The following is a 20,205-nucleotide window of genomic DNA, read 5'->3' as shown; positions in this document are numbered from 1 at the left end:
TGAGCGCCATTTTAACACTGTGCAATATCGTATGTATTGCAGTGAGACTCGAGCAATGTATACATGTATGTATAATTATAAACCAACATTAACACTCAATTAAAACTTGTTTAGTCACATTGCCCTGTGCATCAAAAACAAAAGTCTGCATAGTATGAGGTCTTTCGTCATAGATATTATACATCGTAATTTAGTTGTGTTCACATTACATATGAGTTTGGTGATATTTCTTAATTCACGGGTGATTGATAATTTTACATAATCAAAATTTGTAATTAATTACTTTGTCTGTACAAATACATACATGATTATTCATATGGAATCCAATTTCATCAACCCCAAATATATTCACGATTTTCTATTCACAATGGTTACCTATGTGATTGAAAATAGTGTGTGTGTGTGCTATCTTCCTATTAGCAGGGTTCCTTAAAATGGTGAGGTGCTAAAAAAACAGGATCCCACCAAATAAAGATATAAGCGGGAATCCTGTAAGTTTAGTGCAGAATAAATGTGTCTACAATGTGCGCAAAGTAATAATAATAAACCAAAAATACGTTAAAAAAGATGTTTTACATATATTTCTGTTATCTGCCTTGTATTAATTCATTGTATGTACATGTTGTTAGATGTGGGTATGCTATATAAATCGGAGTACCTTAAGTGCCATTCTGGATGTTACTACTCAATGGACCTAACGTGGGTATGAATATTCTGTGCCAGTTATCATCCACAATTCTACGAAAATACTATAGAAAATAGTGGAGATCTTCCCCCATGTTTAAGCCTCCCGGGCTCTTGCTGTTAAGGAGTACAATGTACTTGGATTCGAGCAGTCAGAGGCGCTTCTCATTGTCGCCTCCCCTTTTACTTGGGTTGATAGCATCGATCACAAAATACCTAAGATGGTTTGGATTTGGATTATGTGTACTCTTGAAATGTCGAGCTACGGGGTAACTAGGGTCGGCATTGACTATTTCCCTTAAGTGCTGTAAAATACGCATGTGGACAGGTAATTTAGTGCTGCCCACATAGGTAAGTTCGCAGCTACACGTTAACACATAGATAGCTAGTTCTGTGCGGCAGGTATAGTGTCCTTTTAGCGTGATTGGTTTGGTGTCAAAAGGAGTAGGGTGTGATTTAACATTAACCCCGAACTTGCACGCACGGCAACTGTTGCAACGAAAGAACCCTTTACGGGGGGACAACCAATTGTCCATTTTGGAAATTTCTGGCCTGCTACATACCAGATCGTTGCGCATTGCATATGCTCGTCTATATGTGACTGTGGGATTTTTATGCATAATGTCTTTCAGTACAGGGTCCGTGAGAATGATGGGCCATTCCTGCTTAATCAATTTGGTGATCTGGCGTGCTTGGCGACTATGCCCTGTTATGAGGCGAATGGTTTTGCTATCCTCGTCCTGCTTTGTTTTTACATTACTTGTTCTTTCTGGATTTAAAAGCTCTAATCGATTAAGGCGATTGGCCTTAGCCATACTCACATCTAGTTTTTTGGCATTATAACCCCTGGCAAGTAATCTATTCTTACAGTCCTGTTGATGTTTATCCCTCATTATGCTTGAACTGCAGGATTTGTGTATTCGTTGGAATTCCCCATATGGGATGGCTGTTATAGTGTGGTGGGGGTGGAAGCTATCGGCGTGCAGGATGGTGTTAAATATATATATCCGAAAGTACATACAAATCTTTTGCAGAGGGGCTTACCTTGTGGGCTACTGACCTCCACGCTGACCTCTTGTCTCTTGTCTCCCTCCCGCCACCGCACCTTCAACACCGAGCGGCCGCTGTGTGAAGGGAGGCCAGGAAAACTACACTTCCCAGCCTGCCTAGCGGCGGAAGACGCCACCACCCGCATTTCACGTACCAGGAGGCGCATAAGATACTGCTTAGCCCCGGTGGAGTGGGGAACATCTCTTGCCGAGGGGCTTACCTTGTGGGCCACTGACCTCCACGCTGACTGCTTGTCTCCCTCCCGCTGCCGCACCTTCAACACCGAGCGGCCGTTGTGTGGAGGGAGGCCAGGAAAACTACACTTCCCAGCCTGCCTAGCGGTGGAAGACGCCACCGCCCGCATCTCGCACGCCAGGAGGCGTATAAGACACTGCTTAGCCCCCGTGTCGCGGGTACGCACCCGGGCAGTGCCGGGAGAAGCCCGGGACAAGGGCGGGTCCATCTGTGGCCGTCCGGGGCAGGAGGAGGCAGGGCAGGGCTTTACCCTTAACATCTGCAACGACAAATGGTTAAGGGAAAGAAAGCACCGACTACGGAGGAGGGTGGAAAAAATGCCAAACTTCCTAGACACTCTAACTCCATCATGACTTAACTATCTTCAGCTGTGGGGGCCCTTACAAAGGAGATTGCTAATGCTGAGCATGAACTGGGTGTGTCATCCCTTTCCCCCACACAAATGATTACATCTTACCCTTTGGAGTTAGCAGACTTAGGACCAACTGATATACCAACCTTACCCCTGGAACCAGTGGTGTCTATCGTAAATCCCCCCCCCCATGCCCAATAATCAATGACATTGCCCCAACACTGCCTATCAAACCTATCAGACAGAACCCCCAGTCGGTAACCCAACCAGCAGGGCGGAAGAAGGGGAAAAACGCAACATGATGGACATATCTAGTACACCACCTGATCTCCTGGGAGATAAACTGGAGGCGCTTTTTGTTGCCAGGATCGAACCTCTACTAGTTGGCATTGCGAAGGACATTGTGGAAATGCTAAATACCTGTTTGGAAGGACTTTTACAGAAATGTTCCTTAATAGATAGACTTGTAAACACCAAACCCTCCCATATTGATTCACTTGACAGGGGGGCGTCCGTGCAGGGAGATGGGAGCATGGAGGTATCTGGTAACATCTGGTAACAGGCCAACCGTACAGGCATCAAGTAGGGTATTGCCTTTTGGTGATAGTTCATGGGTCACGGGTCACCAAAGCACCACTTCTTTGTAAAAAAGGTAGCGCTCCAAATATGGAGGACCAGACATCCTCTCTGAATAAGCCTAGCTTACCCGTCCACAGGAAGGATACCCCCTGCGAATACAAACTTAATTTACCACCTGAGGCGTCCCCACTGGTTGCAGTTTTTTATAGGGGTACCCCCACTCATGGAGGGTGAGATGGAATCAACCTCGGACCTTATGGTTAAGGTAACAGGTGGTGCTCAGATACATGTTGTGGGGAGAACATTGCGGACATGATTATCCATGCAAGGAGGGTGGGTTGGATTTGTAAACAACCAAAAATCACACAGGGGGGACTGTGTGGTAATACATTTTAGCAGGGCTAACCTGGTTATTTTGGGACGGTTCTGCTATATCATCAAGGGACCATCTGAGACCCACCCCCTTGAGCTTCTTCTACCAACCCTCAGCCCGTATTAAGCTGACAAATCACTACCCAGTAAGATGGCAGGGATGGAGGCCACCACAGGGGGAGGGTAGTGCTCATGGATCCACAAATTTACAATCTTCAAGGCGACCCATTGCCCCGCCAGTACCCCTCCCCTGGGCTCCCCAGGGAGCAGCTGAGGGCTGTGGGTTGGTTACGAGTAATCGTTTTTCCCCGCTCTCAGGTCTGGAGGACACAGACTGACTAACAAACGAGACACTGCCCCCGACAGAGGGGGGCGGCAACTCAAATGAGGTTGCAGTGTGTAAAATGCTTAGCTGGAATGTGGCAGGAATTAGCTCCAACAGTGGTGACAATGAATGTTCTAGATTTGTCTCTGGGCATAATGTCATCGCCCTACAAGAAACATGGGATACCGCATCCAGCTTCTAGCTGGATGGGTTCACCAGCTTTGCTGTGGCTGCCACCCCCAGCAACGCTGGCAGGGCTAGGGGAGGTCTTTTAACATTATTCTCGCTAGATCTCAAAGGGTCTCTAAGGCAGATCAAAAACGCATCCCCAAATATATTAATTGTTGAAAGGGAAATTAGTCCCACCAGGAGCACATTATTCATAAACTTTTATAACTCAGGGAATACGGACATTGGTGATAATAACATCGCCGCCCTAGACTCCTTTTCAACTTCAGTCAGTCTTAACACACATACTAATTTTGAATTCGTGCTATTGGGCGATTTTAATATTCACCCCTGCAAATCTATGTGTAGCTCAATTAACCATGAGGGGGTAGCAGGTTCAGAGGGACCCCACTTTGAGCATACTACATCAGGCGAGGAGTTGGTCAAGATTTATTGGCTAACTTCAACTTCTTAGAACCAATGTCAGTGGAAGGGGGGACTAGAACACCTACCTTTAAGGGGACAGTCCCTGTCACAATCATTGATTACATATTTGTGACCCCAGGTATCTTAAACAGGGCTATTTCTTATTGTACAGTCCCCTCCCTTCACAGTGACCATAATCCTGTACTTTTTGAGGTCGCCTGGGGGGGCTTCATGGGGCGATGCCGGGGCAAACAATAACAGGGCACACTTTACGCCCTGGTCCACCAGGGTAGAAAGCTCAAGTGGGCAAACGTGGTCCCGGACAATTTCCATGCTGAAATCCTCCCGAAAATTGAGGACCATGTGGTGACCTGCCAGAACCCAAGCGCCTCAGATCACGAGATAATGGGTGCTTTCCAAACTCTTTGTGGCCAAATTTCATTGGCCCTCACGGTTTAACTGAGGCAGGGCGTCAATAACCAGCATCGCTGGTTCGACGCAACATGCTCTAAAGCACACAAATCCTTAATGGCTGCTCTCAAAGCACAACCTAGGGTGAGGGCGGATGATGCCATATTAAGGAAGGAATATAAGCAAGTAATTAAGGTTAGGCAGGACAAAACTAAGAACAAAGCTTGGGAGAATCTACTCTGCACGGACATTGTGAAGAAGTACATCTCAAATGTAGGATGAATAAAAGGTTTCTTTATTCTTATATCAGGAAGAAAGGATCTCATCCACAGGAGACACAGGCAGGCAGCAACAGTCCTGGCCTCAATTAGAATCATAACATAACTACATCATGACATTCTATGAATAACATTCTACAATCAGTAAGTCACACATGCATAACACAGAGAAGGATACCACAAACCTTCCCCTGAAAACACAAAAAAAAAAACAATCACTATTTCAAAATATAATCATTTAGAGCAGTAGGAGCACGGGTTAAACGTGTACTTTTCCTGACAGGAGCATCAGACTTAACATGGACCCCCTTATTAACCAAATTGTTGTTCGTTACATACTTTCCAGTAGAACCTGAAAATGAAGCAATTCCAAATCCTTCCATCATTTAGCTTAACAGCATTACGAAAAAGTTTCGTGACATAAAAGGGAGAAGAAAACTTTGGCCCTGAAGATCTAAGTGGAAGACGAATTCTCACCCAATCTCCAACACACACCTTGGTATGAGCAACTGCATGTCTGCTATCAAAATTCTTCTTTCTCAGTTCTGACTTCACCTTTTGCTTTACTGAATCTAGGCCCTTGCTAAGATTTTCTGTTTCCACCCCTAAATTTCTCATCCAAGTCTGAAATATTGAAGTGTTTGGAGTGCGACCCTCGGAAAAGCACAAACGGGATCTCACCTGTGGTGGAATGTGGTGTAATTCTATAAACCATTACTCTTTCCATCAGGTTATTTTTCCAATCCGAGCCTTGATCTTTAGAAATATGAATAGATTCCTTAAGTACGCGGTTGAACCTTTCCACCATTCTGTTACATTCCGGATGGTAAAGTGAACAACGCTTGTGTTTAACACCTTTACTAGCCAAAAAATCTTCCATTTCTTTTGATACTAGCTGTACCCCATTATCTGTAAGGATAGTTTCAGGAAACCCCTCCCTACTAAAAACATCACATAAAAATGTTACTACATCCTTGGTCTCAATGTTCTGGGTGATTTTTATCTCAGGCCATTGTGAGAACATATCCATCATGACTAGCACATACCGTTGAGAGTTCCCAGAAGAAATGGGACCTAGGATGTCTAAGGCTACATCCTGCCAACAACGCACCGGCATATCCCTTATAATCATTGGTTGTGTCCTTGTCTTACAAACCTTGCCAGAAGAGCTACATTCAACACAATCACAAATCATTCGTTCTACAAGAAGATCGATACCTGGCCACCAGAAATGTAACCGTATCCTCTCCTTAGTTTTGGATATGCCTTGTTGTCCTTGGTGGGCCAAGAAAATAATTTTTGCCCCAGTCAGAGAAGGTGGAAAAAGCCTTGTGCCTCTCTCAACAACAATCCATCCTTTAAGGATAACTCATCCTTGACATTCCAGTACTTCTTGGCACTATCACTCAGATTCTTAAGACATGGCCACCCTTTACTTAACAAAATACAAACTTGTAACTCAGAGTCTGTACCCATGGCATCTCTCCAATCACTCTCTTGGATAATTCCTTCAACTGTCTCACACACCTTGAACTCATCTATCTCCCAAGAATCATCAGAGGATAAAGAGTTCTGGTCATTCTGCTCCACAACCAATCTAGAGAGACAATCTGTAACCTTATTATTCACCCCCGGTTAGTATCTCACATCAAATTCAAATTCTTGGAGAGCGATAACCCATTTACAAATACATGAAGAAATGGCATCCAATACTTTTTTATAAAAGACCTCCTTCAAGGGTTTATGATCCGTGTGAACCACGAATGAATTACCCCACAGAAACTTCTTCAATTTCCTAATAGCCCAATAAATACAAAGAACCTCTTTCTCAATCACAGAATATGACAACTCTAGGCCAACTAAGGATCTAGACAGAAACAAGATGGTAATCTCTTTCCCATCCCTCATTTGCTTGAGCACAGCTCCTAAACCACGGGAACTAGCATCTGTGACCAAAATTGAATCATTATTTACGTCAAAACTTTGTAAAGAAGGAGCTAGACTTAAATCTTGTTTAACAAGTTCATACTCCTTTTGGCATACCTGAGACCAAGAAAACTTTACTCCCTTTTTCAACAAAGCTCTCATGTTAGACATTTTATTTGCAAAATCGGCAAAAATTTGTTATAATACTCTGCCACACCTAAAAAGGTAACCAACTCTTCTCTAGACTTTGGCGTAGGCAAGTTGTGTATGGTCTTCACCAACTTATCCTTTGGTTTTACACCATCAGTAGTCAAACAGTGACCTAAATAGTCAATCACAGTCAAATTAAATCTGCACTTGTTTTCCCTTAAAGTCAATCCTCTGTCCTCGAAATGTTCCAGAACAGATCTAACTCTAAGATCATGTTCACTTTGTGATGACCCGAACACAAGTACATCATCCTGATAAATTTTAACTCCAGTAATACCCTTCAATACATCCTCCATCACTCGCTGAAAAACAGAGGCTGCAGAGATTAAGCCAAAAGGTAAGCGAGTGAACTTATATGTGCCAAAGGGTGTGATGAAGGTTGTGAAACCCATGGACGTCTCATCAATCCTCACTTGATGGTATGCAGCCCTCAGGTCCAGAGTGGAGAACATGCAAGCATCTCCCAGTTGAGTTAACATGGTATTAATATTAGGAAGAGGGTATTTATCTGCCACTACCTCTCTATTAAGACCCCTAAGGTCAACACAAAAACGAATCTCGCCTGAGGGTTTACGAGCTAAAACGACAGGCGAAACCCATTCACTTGCCTCAGATTTCACAATGATTCCAACACTCAAAAGTTTCTCTAACTCCAACCGCATAGGTTCCTGCATAGCTGGAGGAACGCTACGCACTTTACATGCCACAGGAACTGCATCTGTCTTCAAAATAATATTATGAACATAACCAGAAAGACAACCCAGTTTGTCACTAAAGACACTTTTGAATAGTTTTTGCCAATCAGGATAAGACCCCTCACTTATACTCAAATTAGAGGATTTTTGGACAGTTACCACATTACAGCCAGATGTACATGTGGAGACACATCATTTAATATAGGATTATTTTCACTAGAGTGAGATTCTATATCTCTTAGAACGATGCAAGGATTCTCACCAGGAAGTAAAGCGAGATGTAAGTCTGCCTGATGAAACCAACTTAGAATCCTGTCCCCCCTACAGGAGATGTAAATTTTACCTGCAGTAAGTCGTCCCTTGTAGTCAATTTGACCATTGAAATAACCCACGAGTTTAATAGGTTTTCTCCCATAGGCCAGTGGTCTTATATCAGGTTTAAAAACGTTTACTTTTCCAAAAAGTTTCTCATCAAAGAAAACTTCGGGTATTAAAGTGATTTTTGCCCCGGAGTCAAATAGCATTTTGACTTCACAATTATCAATGCGTGCAACATCAACAGCACCTTTACACTTTTTTCCATCAGATAAAGAAATCTCACCCCAATGCAAGTCATCTGAATTAGAATCAGAGTCATCATCAATCAACACTTCTTTCACTTGTTTTTTTTTTATTATTTGAGACCTGCAAGCCTTCGAGTAATGCCCTACTTTACCGCAGTGGTTACATTCAGAAGACAAAGCAGGGCATGACCTATCATTGGCTAGATGATCAAAGGCATTACAACGAAAGCATTTTAGTTTTGAACTAGTGGAGGTTCTGGAAAAATTATAAGAAGAAGGAGTGGAGTTGGACATTTTCTTAGAGGTTCTAGTTGTAGATCTCAGGTCTGGTTTTTCCAGGGACTTATTCTTATTAACAACCAAGACTTTCTCCTCAGAGGTTTCCTTTTCTTTCTTAAAACCCTTTACGCATGCATCAGAATGTTCTAGTCTTTTGGCTATGGCGATGACTTCATCTAAATTAGGATCATCTTTTTGCCACAATTCGTCCTTAATTTTTTCTAACCAACATCCTAACATGAATTGATCACGTAATCTTTCTCCCAAAGTACCCTCAAATTTACAAGTGGCAGCCAATTTACACAAAGCTGTGACATAAGTCTCTATAGACTCCTCATCTTTATGCATGCGCCTGCCAAAGTGGTACCTTTCTAAGATGGTACTCACTTTTGGTAAATAATGTTTATCAAGTTTTTTAATGTTGACCTCAAATTCATTTAAATTATTCGCTTCTTCAGTAGTCAATTCAGGCAAATGTTCAAATACTTCTTGCCCCTCAGAGCCTAAGCGGTGCATTAAAAGTGCAGACTTCCTTTCTGCAGAAAGAGAAGTACCACACACCCTTGCATAATTTAAAAACACCTTTTTCCATTTGGACCAGCGAATGGGTGGGTCCCCTGGTTTCGAAAGGAAAAAAGGCGCAGCTGTAACGTTCTGCATAACTCACCAGAAAATATCAGAAAGAGTAAGCACAAAATTGAAAACAGAAATGAATCAGTACATCAAACTAGCAATAGAAGGAATAAAATGACATCAAATATCAAAATATTAATGAATTAATTATCAAAGAAACAAGTTAATAGCACAACCTGTAAATAAATGATGAATTAGTTATCAACAAAATAAGTTATTAGCAGAACCTGTAAATAAATGATAGTTAAAAAGGCTCAAGAAAAAGTACTTTTTAGTTTGTGAACACACACAAAAAAAATGAGTGTGTGAAAGTAGAACAAGCCTTTAAATCCCACGAAGTAAAATGTATTTAAAAGTAAAGCTTGACTGCACACATCAATTAAGCTGAGTGTGTCAGTGCAGATAAAAACTCTCCAAGTACTTAAATCCAGTAAACTGATGATTTAGTCTTTAAATCCCACGAAGTACTGTGATGGTTTTATTATGGCAAAATAAAATGCAGTAACCTTTTCCCATTTGCCAAGTCACATTTCAGGAAAAGGAATAGTGAGAACGAAGCGCCGCTGTAAACAGACAGTCCGGTGAGGCGTTGCTAAGGAAAGTAAATGTTGTCAAGGAAGGAGCTCTTTATGATGTCAGTGAAGCGCAGCGTAGGGAACCTTGAAACGCAGCGTTAGAAGTAGCCTGGAGCGTCACTGAAGCGAGAAGGCTGGAGCGTGATTGAAGCGAGGCGGTAAATGTTTACTTTTAAGTCACTGAAGCGAGAAGCCTGGAGCGTGACTGAAGCGAGGAGCCTGGAGCGTGACAGGAGCGAGGAGCGTGCAGATGACGGTACTTGTTTACTTCCAAATTGCACGAACTGTAAACTCGCAGTCACGACAAGAAAAGATTAAAGTTGTTTAAACAAAGACCCCAGCCGCTCAGTCTTTCACTCGGCAAGCAGCCAAGTCTCTCACTCGGCAGGCAGCAAGCAACTACGCAACCAAGTTGTTTAAATAAAGACTCAAGCTGTTCAGTCCTTCACTCGGCAGGCAGCCAAGTCCTTCACTCGGCAGGCAGCAGGCAGCTATACAACCAAACAAATCCGCGTGTAAACAAATCAAACGAACTCCTCCATGACTCGCCTCATAGATATTAATATAATATAAAAAAATGTTTATATGTTATAAGTTAAAGAAGTCTGTCGCTTTTAAATTAGTGACAAGCAGACAGACACTTTCAAGCCTCAAAGAGAACACAAAACAAAGTCAAATCATGTAGAATAATGTAGAATCTTGTTTTTTTGTTGAGTTTCAAAGTCCATTCAAGTAGTGCAAAATACCTTGCGTGAGGCTTGGTGTTGTGATCCTTTTGAGAATTTTCTTTCGAAAAGAAAGTTTTTCTTCTTCTTCAAAATGAATGTTGAAAGTTGTAAGGGAAGCCTTCATCCCATCCTCGTTGCCAATGTGAAGAAGTACATCTCAAATGTAGGATGAATAAAAGGTTTCTTTATTCTTATATCAGGAAGAAAGGATCTCATCCACAGGAGACACAGGCAGGCAGCAACTGACACAGTCCTGGCCTCAATTAGAATCATAACATAACTACATTATGACATTCTATGAATAACATTCTACAATCAGTAAGTCACACATGCATAACACAGAGAAGGATACCACAGACATTCTATGGGATAGCAGGCAATTTTGGGCCATAATTAACCAGCCCTTCTTCTCCGACTCAACCAATTCCGTTATGGATTGTGTCATCCCGGACGACAAATGGCTGGCTCACTTCAGATCAGTTTATGGAGATACTGACACTGTTAGTCAAGTGAGCAACACGACGGTGCCTAAGGCTCCCCCCATATGTTTCAATAGGGTTGAGGTCAAGAAAGCAATACTGGCCACTACTAAGAATAAAGCCTCTGGGCCCGACGGGTTGCCACCTGACTTTTACATATACTCTCCAAAGCTATGGGCTGGCGTTTTAGCCAACGTTTTTACCGCCGCCAATGGCAACCCTTTACCAACTACCTGGGTAACTTCTACCATTGTTCCCATATTCAAGAAGGGTCACCGTGATGACCCAGGGTGCTATAGGCCCATATCCCTTTTGGACTCTGCAATTAAAATCTTAGGCAGAGTCCTTTTGGCCAGGTTAAGGGACAGTTTGGAGAGCTGTGGGGGTTTGGCTGACATCTAGTACGGGTTTAGAGAGAAGAGAGGAACATTAGAGCAGTGTTCCAACCTACACCTGTTGATCTCGAAGTATACGGTGGCCAAGGAGGGGTCACTATTCCTTGCGTTTATGGACCTCTCCTCAGCCTTCGACTTGGTGAACAGGTCTAACATGTGGGACATCCTCCTGAGGATCGGGATTGATGAGGCACTGGTTTCACTCCATCAAGAGCTATTTGCAGTTGTGCGGGTCACCAAAGACGGAAGGTGCACGTCCCGTTTTAATTCCATGCGTGGGGTCAGGCAGGGCTGCATACTGGCCCCCCTGCTTTTTACAATTTACATCAATGGTCTGGGTAGCTACCTGGAAGAAGTGGATGGAGACGTTCCGCGTGTAGGAGAAGTTAAGATCCCTGCTCGCCTGTACGCGGATGACGCGGTGCTGATAGTCCGCACTGGCGTCTGTCTCCAACGGCTCCTGGATGCCTTTGGTACCTTCATGGACCATCTAGATTTGAAGATTAACTCGAACAAGTCACATACCATGGTTGTTGGGCACCACAGAAAAAAGGGTATAGCTAAAACTTTTAGGTTTAAAGCATTTTATTAAAACATAAAAAACATGGGGAAGGGAAGTAGGAGGTCAAGTTTACATACAGTACAAAAAGAGACACCTTGCAGCAATTCTGGTGGAACGTGGGGAGGTCGGTAGTCCCGGAGGGGAAAAAGGAATATGCTGTAGAGCAATAAGGCAGTGCGAATAACCCTCCAATAGTCCCCAACCTCCCAATCTAGGTAAGCACGAGTAGCGTCCCGCAACACAGCGAAAACAACACAGTCCCTCCAAGCCCCCGTCCCCAGAAAAGGAAAAAGAAGAAAACAATACCCCAACATCCCCGTCCAATAGCCCGTTATAGAAACATTCACCCCAAGCCGCCTGCCTCCGACCCCCAGTCCCCCTGACCCCATCCCTCTTAATCCGCTGGAGCCGCCGGCGGCGTCAGCCTAAGAAGGCGTAGGTACCTCGGACATGTGAGCTCGCGAAATTCCGTGGACAGCAGTGCCAAGAAAGGGTGCCAGAGCTCCTCGAACTGGTCTACATTTCCAGGCACAGTGAGCGACATCTTCTCCATACCCAGTACCTGCCAGAGTCTATGTAACCAGCCAGTGATAGAGGGGGCAGTGGGGGTGCGCCAGTGTACAAGGATATTTTGAACCGCTGAGCCCAGCGCAATAGCAATCTGCCTACCCCTGCGGGACTTCAGCGGGTACATCAAGTCGTTGGGAAGGCCTAGCAGGACGTATGCCGGGAAGCGCGGGAGTTCAACCTCAAAGTGCCTGTCCACCTCATCTAAGACCTCCTTCCAATAAGCAGACAGTACCGGGCACCCCCAGAGAATGTGTGATAGAGTACCCTCCTGTCCGCAGCCTCGCCAGCAACCCTTGTCGGTGAGTTTGTGCATCTCATAGAGCCTCTCCGGGGTGTAATACCAGTAGGTGGACACCTTGGTAAAGGTCCCCGTCAGCCCAGTGTGATACGCAGAGTGCCTCGCCCGATATGCGATCTTGTCCCACTCCTTGTGGGTCAGGGTTCTGCCCAACTCCCTGTGCCAGCGCTCTCTCCCCGGGTTGTGGTAATGAAACGGCGGGGGCTGGAGAAATTTATACAGATCGGTGATAAGCTTGGCATCCGAGGTCCGGGTCACCAGCCACCGCTCGTAAGGTGTGATTTGGCGGGCTGCGACGTCGCGCACTTGGGGTTGGAGAGCCCAGTGACGGACCTGCATATAACGCAGTCTGTCCACCTCCGTCAGACCAAATTCCTGTCGGAGTTGTTGGAAAGGGAGCACGCCCTCCGGCCCGTAAATCTGAAAGAGCACCCTGCAACCCGCACTCACCCAGTGAGAAAAAGCTCCCGGTTCTAGACCCGGAGTAAAGTCTGGGTTACCAACTATGGGCGTAAACGGTGATGGGAAAGTAGTTAGCTCGCGGAGCTCACAGACCGCATCCCACACTTGCAGTGGAACCCGGGTGACAAAGGAGGCGTAGAGATTAGCCGGGCGATGTGCGCGCCGCAGGAATGGAACCTCTTGAAGGGTGCGACCTGCAACCGCCTGATCTTGAAAGAGCCAGTGCTTGTTCAATTCCCAGCTGCTCCATTCCACCAGATACCGGAGTTGCGCCGCTTGAAAATACTTCCGGAGGTCCGGAACACCGAGACCCCCCGCCTCCGGGGCAAGCGTGGAAAGAACCCTCTTCATCCGAGGCTTGCGGCCCTGCCACACGAAGCGGGAGATGTCAGCCTGCGCTTGCTGCATCCAGCCCACAGGGGGCTGGAGAGGTAGAGCGCGAAAAAGATACAAGATCTGAGGCAGTACCGTCATCTTCACCGCCGCGATACGGCCCAGCCACGAGAGCAGGTCCTTGCTCCATCGGCCGAGTTCCTCCTTAATCTTCTTGCTAAGGGAAGAATAGTTGGCTTTGACCATTTCAGGCAGCGAAGGTGCAAGCAGGATCCCCAGGTACGGCACCGTGGAAGAGAACCACTGCATAGGGAAAAGACGCTGGAGGTCTTGCTTGGTGTCCGCGGAGAGCGACACATCCAGGGCAGCCGATTTAGACATGTTCATTTTAAAGCCGGCCACGCGCGCAAAGGCGTTCAGTTCCTGGACGCAAGCAGGGAGTGACCGCCTGGGGTCATCCAGGGTCAGCAGGACATCGTCCGCATATAGGCTAACAGTATGGGTATACTGACCCATCTTAACCCCAACAGCGTCCGGATTGTCGCGAATCCTCTGGGCGAACGGCTCCATATAGAGGGCGAACAAGAGCGGTGAGAGGGGGCAGCCCTGTCTCGTACCACGTTCAATGGCAAAACTACTAGAGCTGTGTCCGTTGACTCGCACCGATGCTGACGGTCTCTTATAACAATTGAAGACCATGGTGCGGAACTTCTCGCCGATCCCCAGTTTCCCGAGAACCAGCTCAAGGTACGGCCAATGAACCCTATCAAAGGCCTTCTCCGCATCGACCGACAGTAACATCCGTTCCCCCGGGACGCGTGAGGCCTTTTCTAACACATGCGTCACCCTCTTGGTGTTGTCGACTGTCTGCCTACCGGGCACAAAGCCAGCCTGGTCCGCCTCCACCAAGCCCGGTAGGTGCAGTCCAAGTCTGGCCGCCAGGATCCCCGTGTAGAGCTTAAGGTCCACATTCAGAAGCGAAATAGGCCGATATGAACCGCACAGGGTCCGATCCTTCCCGGGTTTCGGAATAACCGACACCGTCGCGGAAAGAAGATCCGGCGGAATAGCCCCCCTGCTCAGAGAAGGAGTTGAATAGGCGAGCCAGGATAGGCGCCACAGTGGAGCAGAAGGTCTTGTAGAACAAGGCCGTGTAGCCATCCGGGCCCGGGGCCTTACCATGCTTCAATCGTGCGATAGCGGAGATGACTTCCTCCACATGGATGTCCCTCTCCAGGTGGTCCGCCTGGGTGGGCTCCAGAGCCGGGAGGGTCATAGACTCCAGATAGGCCTCAGCTTCTCCCGGTGGGGAGGGTTCCGCGGCGTATAGCGCCTCATAAAAGCTACGGAAGGAATCCGCCACATCCGCGTCACCGGAAACCGGAACCCCATCTGCCCCCACTAGCTCCTTCACCACAATGCGTTGCTGCGCAGCCCTGAGCCGATGGGCCAGGAGCTTGCCGCATCTGTCACTGCCCGTATAAAAGGCATGCTTCAGACGCAACGCTGCATATTCCGCCCGATCTAGATCCAGCGCAGAGAGGAGTTTCCTCGCCGCTTTCAGCTGCCTCCAAACTCGAGGAGCCCCCGTTCGGCGGTGAACCTGCTCAAGTTCCCTGACTTGCGCCGTCAGTTCGTCCCTCTTACATTGCCGCTCTCTGTTCTCCGCCGAGGAAATGGAAATAAATTCCCCCCTGAGGACCGCCTTCAAGGCTGCCCACTGCGTCGCTAGAGACGTGTCGGAGTTGCTATTGTGGACCAGATACTCCTGAATGACCTCCCCCACTCGCTTCACCACCGACTTCTTATGTAGAAGAGTATCCCGAAGCCGCCACATCCCTCTGGAGGGGGGGGCCGCCGGCCAAGCAAAGACTCCGGATACCGGTGCATGATCGGACAGGGACAAAACCCCGATGTCTGCTGCCGTGGCGGCCGAGCGAAGCGGTCCGCTCACCAAGAGGTAGTCCAACCGCGAATAAGTGCGGTGCGCGTGGGAGAAGTATGAATAGTCCCTATCGGTGGGGTGCATAGTGCGCCAGAGGTCATGCAGATCCATCTCTGCAATCCGGTCTTGCACCGCTCGGGAAAGCTCCCCCGTCTGCGGGAAGCGTTGGGCAGACCTATCCATAGCTGAGTCGAAGACCATATTTAGGTCTCCCCCCAAGACAACATGGCGATCGGGCGAGGCAGTGACGTCCACCAACACTGATTCCAGGAAACGGTCCTGGTGGTCATTCGGGCTGTAAACGGAGCCAACCGTGAAGGCGATACCCCCAAGCCGCATACGATACACTAGGAGCCTCCCCTTCTGCTCGGCATATTTGTACAATACCTCACCCCTGAAGGAGCTGGCTAAAAGAATGGCTACACCCGCAGTCTTGGTCGCCGCCGAAGAGAAGAATTGGGTGGGGAACTTGGCAGAGCGCAACCTGTGACAATCTTTGGAAAGTAAATGAGTTTCCTGCAAAAGGCAAATGTCCGCTTGCGTCCCCTCTAGCAGGGAAAGGACCGCCCTACGCTTCACAGGGTTGTTCAGACCCTTAACATTAAGGGTCACCACCTTCAAGGACGGCATCGCTCCCAGGGGATCGAAGCGCTATGCAGCAAGCGAGGGATCAGCGGAGGGGGCGCGCGGGGCAGGGGCGCAGGGAAGGCCAGAACCGGCCTCGCGTGTGCATGGGTAGTATCGGACGGGACCCCACCAACAACAAACCAACTCCTAAGCCCTCCCAGAACCGTCCCATGGCAACTAGCCAAAACCATAGACAAAGAAAAACACCCCATTGTCTCAGTCCAGCCCGAACGGGCAAGTCTGCAGAAAGCAATCAAGTGGACGTTCAGCCACTCACCTCCAACCGTCCCCCCCCAACCCCCAGCCCCAACCCAGCATCGTAGAGGCTAAGAATCTCTCCCCCCGGAGTGAAGTTAGGCCATCATGGCCACGCCGTTGGAGTCAGGCAGGTTCCTGGCCGCCGTTCTCAGGGCCTCCGCCATATCCGCCCTGATGGTAGGGGAATCAGGGCGGCTCGCAGTCGCCGGCGATGGTCGTCTCCTCGATCTTCGCCGGCCCCGTCTCTCCGGACGTCTCCATGCGGGCGTCGCTCCGTCTTCTTCCGTGGCTGTGAGTCCCAACACCCCGCAGACATCTTGGAGGGAGCGCAGCTGATGTAACACCCCATTCCATCGGAAGATTAGACGGAAGGGGTGACCCCAGGAGTAGGGCGTCTCATGTTCCCGCAGAAAGTCCGTAGCGATCCGGAAGGACCTACGCTTCTGCAGCGTGATGGCGGACAGGTCCTGGTAGAGCGCCACGGGCCGCTCTCTGAAAGTTAAAGGCTGCTTCCTGCGGGCCTCTGACATAATGCGCTCCTTCAAAGGGAAATCCGGCAGGAACGCCAGAATATCAGGGGGGGGGTGCCGATGACTGGCGCTGTCGGCCCACTCTGTGCGCTCTGTCTATGCGGATCGGAAAGTCCGTGTCTTCACCCAAAATCTCACGGAACAAGTCCTGCAAATAGGCCACCAGGTCCGTTCCCTCATCCGCGGATGGGACACCCCGTACCCGGATATTATTCCGCCTGGACCTGTTCTCGAGGTCCTCAGAGTGGGCCTGGAGCTCGACACACTGCTCCCATAGGCGGAGAACGTCCTGCTGAAGATGGACTATCTCCTCATCGCGGCGCTGGGCCGCCGTTTCCACCGTGTCAACACGTTTACCAAGGCCCTCGACTTCTCTGCGTACTTCTCGGACCTCGCTGGCCACCTCGGTCTTAAGCGTCTGGAAGTCCTCTTTGAGGGAGCTGAATAATTCCTCCATGAAAGACCTCGTGACCGGTGGCTCGCCTCCAGTGGCGTCTGCCGAGGCTCGAGAGGACCCCGGGGACGGTTGTGTCCTGTCCCGCAGCTGCTGGGCCCTGCTGAGCATGTCTGGTAGAGTGCGGTCTCCCCTCTTCGCGCCTCCTCTCCCAGACATCTTGGCCTCGGCAGTGGGCAAAGAGCAGGGCCGGCCGCCGTAGATGCGTCCAGTCGCTCGTGGGCACCAGATGTGAAGGCCCCGCCGGAGACAAGGGTGATGCGTCACAGGCGACAAAATGGCGGCTCAGGCCGGGGCGAGACGATCATAGCACCGACCAGGGCGGCATACAGGGCCAAAGTCAGGGTCCTTCTTTAGTTCACTCCCAGGGAAGTTAGTGCAGGAGCCAGGGTGAGAGTAAGCACCCGCACGGCAAGGGCGCGGGTGAAGGTCGCCAGCTCCAGCTCCTCAGTGACAAGATGGCGGCAGGGCGGAACCCGGGAGGGCGGCCCAGGCCAGCAAGGCCGCCGGCGACCCTTGAGCTGCAATGGGCCAGGAAAGTTCAAAGCCAGTGTCTCACAGTCGTACCAGCGGGTACACCCAGATCGGTCGCCGCTCAAACGCCTCCGTCACCTGCCTCAAGGTTCGGGGACCACATCGCATCATGTACCAACATCAGTAGTGAAGGGGCAGAGCGCCAGCGAGGGTCCAGGGTCCGCTGTGCAGCGGTGACTTTGGTCACGCAGGCTCCGGCCGGAGGGCTCCTGTATTCTGCGGAGCACGTCGGGTCCGATCCCTCGGGATCACCAGCTTTCAGCACTCGGCCCAGCCGAGGCGCTCGGACAGCGCCGCAATACGCTCCGCCTCCCAGGCTCCTCTCCGTGGTCCGATCTAGGCTCTTCTCCACGGTCCGATCTTTGAATAAACTTTCAGGGCCCTTCCTCCAGGGCGATAGGAGTCAGAGTGGTATCAAAATGTGCCCCAGGAACTCCGGCACAGTCCTCTTGCCCGCAAAGCAGCCGCGGGGGGAGAGAAGCGCAGGAATCGGGGCTCGAGCTGAGCTGGGCCGGAGGAGCTACGGGAGGAAGCGTCCGCTCACCCCGCCATCTTGGCCACGCCCCCTAGCTAAAACTTTTAAATGCAAGGGCGAAGTCATCACTAGAGTTTCGGTCTTTCCTTACCTGGGGGTGCTTTTGACGATAGGGGTTAATGGGGTCCCCAGGTCAGGGCAAAAAGCCTGGCAGTGACCAGGTCATCAGTGGCTCTTATGGGCTTTGCAAACAGGCTGGGCGCTGGACTGATGGAAGCCCTCTTAAAGGTCTACAACAGTAAATGTATTTCACTGGCAATGTATGGCGCACCACTTTGGGGTTATGTATGCCTTGAACCAATACAGAAGGCAGAAAACAGATTTTTACGTTCCCTTTTGTCTGTCCCTCAGTCCACACCAACTTTTTCCATACACACATAGGTGGGCCTGGACAACGTTAGCGATAGGCTAAACATGGCACATTTAATCTTTTGGCTAAAGACATGGCTCAATAAAGAACTAACCCTTAATCACATGATTATGAATGATGTCATGTCTTTGGACCATCTCAGAAGGGTGCCATGGATGGCCTATCTGAAGAAGTCTTTTGTGGAACTGGGTCCCCCTGTAACACTTTACAAACCCTTCTGGTATTAGGAAACAGGACGTAGATATTGTCAAGAAGCAGTTCATGATTAGGGCAAGAGTGGGCCGTGAGAAAAGGGAACTGCAGAAGCCAGCAGTGAGAAGACATTATCTATTAGTGAATTCCATTGCACTTGAACCCTACCTAAGTTTTGTCACTAGGCCATTTCACAGGTTTCTTCTGACTAAGTTCAGATTTAACCTCATACATTTTTATTTAGGCCGTTTTAATACATGGGATAAACCAGAGTCAGCCCCACCTTGTACCTGTGATAATCTTTCTGTTCAAGATACCTTGCATTTTGTTATGTTTTGTGGTTTCTTTTCAGATTGTAGGAAAAGACATTTGTTACCTGTTTTAAGGGAGGCTGGCTTCTCCCAGGTGAGACCAGCCTTGTTTTATCTCCAATCACTGTGTAACATTCGCATCACATTTTGTATGGCAATTTTCTTAGTAGCGGCGGCTAGATCTAAATCACGCAAGATATTACCAGGTTTTTCCCAATGAATTGTATTTTAAAATCTTTTTAACCCAAATATCTCGCTACATGAATTTGATTAGTATGAAATTGTATAATAGTTTTTTATTTGTATATAAATGTTTTTATCCTCTTTGTATGATTTTTAACTAAATCGAATAAAGATTCTTTGACTGACGGACTGACATACAAATAAGCGCTCTCAAAACAGCAACTCCAAAGGTGTCTAAGTTGTTTAATCCACAACGTGTTTCGCCACACGAAATGGCTTGATCACATGAATATTGTAAACACAAATCATCACATACGTACTGCACGGGTACATCGACATAGAAATTAGACTATTGTCACTGTGCTAAACAACAAAAGGCGTAATGACTCAAATGTTTGTAAATCCACGTATCCATAATATGCACACTTTTACCTACTAATTTTGTAACGTTGTAGAATCATGGGACATAAAAGAAATATAAACGAGTAAATCCATGCATCACATCAAATGTCAGTGCCCCGCATAAATATAAAATACAATTGTACACATGTTACATGCTGCTTTAAATATATAAATTAATAGCATTGTTGATTACAAAGCCAATAGCTTACACTTTCCTAATGTGAGTCCTATTGGCTATGGCAATGCTTCTTGGTAG

The sequence above is a fragment of the Lissotriton vulgaris genome, chromosome 2_1 (assembly GCF_964263255.1).
Source record: "Lissotriton vulgaris chromosome 2_1, aLisVul1.2, whole genome shotgun sequence".
Taxonomy (NCBI): Eukaryota; Metazoa; Chordata; class Amphibia; order Caudata; family Salamandridae; genus Lissotriton; species Lissotriton vulgaris.
The sequence above is the reverse complement of the archived record's forward strand: the minus strand, read 5'-3'. Positions refer to the sequence as shown.